Genomic DNA, 2,549 nt, shown 5'->3' on the forward strand with positions numbered 1-2,549 from the left:
CATGATCGTCCTACAAGTGACCCAGGCTATAGTGATGAAAGTCACCTTGTCACTGCTGCTGTTTTCTCTAAGCTAGTATGAAATATAGGCTTGATCCAACTCAAGTGAAGTCAACAGGAGTCTTTGATTCCAGTAGATGTGTATCATGGCCTTTAAAATGGCTTTCAAAAGAGATAATGAAATCTTATTTTTCTAGCCTACATTATTAAAATGTACTAGGTTTTTTTCCTCGTGTAATTCTCAGGTTACTTTTGCAGTCAGAAGACAAAATGGAAGCTCTCCATTAACAATACCTCTACATTTTCACAAACTTTAACTAAGCAGTAACTGACATAACGGTGTAAGAGTGTGCTTCATGTTTCAAATATATGAATTACTTTGCTGTTATGGTTGCACATCTATTAAAATGTCCATTATTTTCTATTCATTATCAGTAAAGAGCCTTTCATCTCTAGACTGGGTCCAATCCAGATCAACTTCAAGTCCAGATATTGTCTGTAGTAAGCAAAAATTGTACCATCCAATCTCTGTGAAATGAATTAATAAGTCCAGTTTAAGTCCAGTTATCATGGATGGATGTCCACTTTACCAACACCACACTTTTCTAACGTAATTGTTTGTTTGTTTTCCCCACATATTATAGTGCAGAACTTTTTTTTTCTAATTTGTTTCTTTTAAAAAAGATTATGTTCTTGGTCTTGAACAAAGAATAAAACAATGCAAAGGGACAGTTAGAATACAGCATGACAAATGTTGGGTATCAGCAAACAGTTTCATTGAGGTACCATGCAAAAGTAAAAAGGTAGAGGTATGCAAAAGAGAAATAAACATGGCATGTATATAATGGAAGTAAGGATTGATAAACCTTATTTAATAAACATATGAGAGGTAAATAATAAACTTTAATGAAAGGAGACAAAGAAAATACATTTTTAAATCCTTAGAGAAGTCATAGTCCCAAGTCTCTCTGGCTTTCTTGGTCTCCATGTGCATGGGACTAGCTGACGTTTTCATTTTCCTGAGGAGCACAAGCCACTATCTGTTCTGTATAGAGAATCAGATTATGTCTAAGGGTAAGGATAGCTCTCTTGGCTACAAACATAGAGGGTCTGTGGGTGTTTTTGCTGTGATACAGAGCTGCACTACATTATAACTTGTCTGTTTTTGTGAAACGTGAAATGTTTTGACTCAGGTACTATAATAGCATGTCCTGGGATATGAGGGTTTCCTCTTCTGATAGGTCACCTGCTCCTGGTATACTGAGTTTATACAGCTGCCTTAAGCACTTTCTCTTAATAACAGCCCTTTCTGCTTGGCTAATGTTTTGTTTCACTCCATCCCCAAAGAAACACATACTGATGTGGGTTACACAGCGTATTCATTACTTAGAAAAACAGACAGAGGCATAAAAATGCTAAGAACCCAAATTCCTGGCAACTGCAGTTCTTCTCTAAGGAGTCGATTTGATCCCAAAACCATTTTCTGTCCACCATCCTCTCCTGCCCAGCAGGCATTAACAATGTTTTTATTTTTGGCAGCAGTCACACCACACCAGCACAAAAATAATTAGACTAAATTTAACCTCAGCAGTGTTGTCACTAGGGAAGGGCTTAGGTGGCAAAAATCCAGTGGAATATTCTGAACACCCCTCAATTCAGGACTATTAAGGAGTTTCGGTACAGTCCCTTGTAAACACAGGGGTTGTTTGCAAAATGTTGATCAAGGTTCAGATTTCAAATATGTCCAAATACAGTATTGAGTGTTTGAATCCAACATTTTGGTTCCAGCCCATCTCTAGTTATAACTGTTCAATTTATGCAAAAAATGTCTCATTAGCTTTGTTGTAGCTAAGAAGCTTGCTAAACGAGAGCAGAGACTGATTAGATTTACATTAATGAATGTGGCAAAAAAATAAGTGTTTGAATGTACAACCAGATCCAGGTACTTAAAGGAGAAAACTAGATTCAGGTACTTAAAGGAGAAAACTAGAAAAATACAAGAGGTTTAACTTTAGTAAGCAGAAATCTCACCCTCTTGTCTGAACTAATCTGCTGTACTTTTGGGAATTCTTATCTTTATAAAATTTTGAAGTTTCTTGCTTTAATATTAAATTATATCCAAAAAACCTGAGAAGGCTGCAAGGCTCTCAATGACTCAATCTGAAGTATCCTCATGGGCCAGCAGGTTTATACAGATATCTTTAGCTATGACTGAACTAGAATCTGAGTTATTTTAGGCTAAATAAAATTCCTTGAGACAATCCTATGAGAGGTTATAAAAACTGGTTGGGACTACAGACATTTTACACCCTCAAATATCTTAGTGACTATGGGCCTGATACTGCACCATTGAAAGCAATGGGCACAGACAGATGATAGCAGAGAGCAAGCAAAATCAGTGGCTTATATAAACTCTCATTTTGATGACAGAGACACTATCAGATAAATTAAGTAAAGACTAAAGCTCTAACTGGTAAAACATGTGAGTGGTTCCATGCTGCACAAATTCTTCCTGGGAAGTGGAAAAATCTTCTGACCAGAATAAAACTT

Source organism: Mauremys mutica, chromosome 4 (genome assembly GCF_020497125.1).
Source record: "Mauremys mutica isolate MM-2020 ecotype Southern chromosome 4, ASM2049712v1, whole genome shotgun sequence".
NCBI lineage: Eukaryota > Metazoa > Chordata > Testudines > Geoemydidae > Mauremys > Mauremys mutica.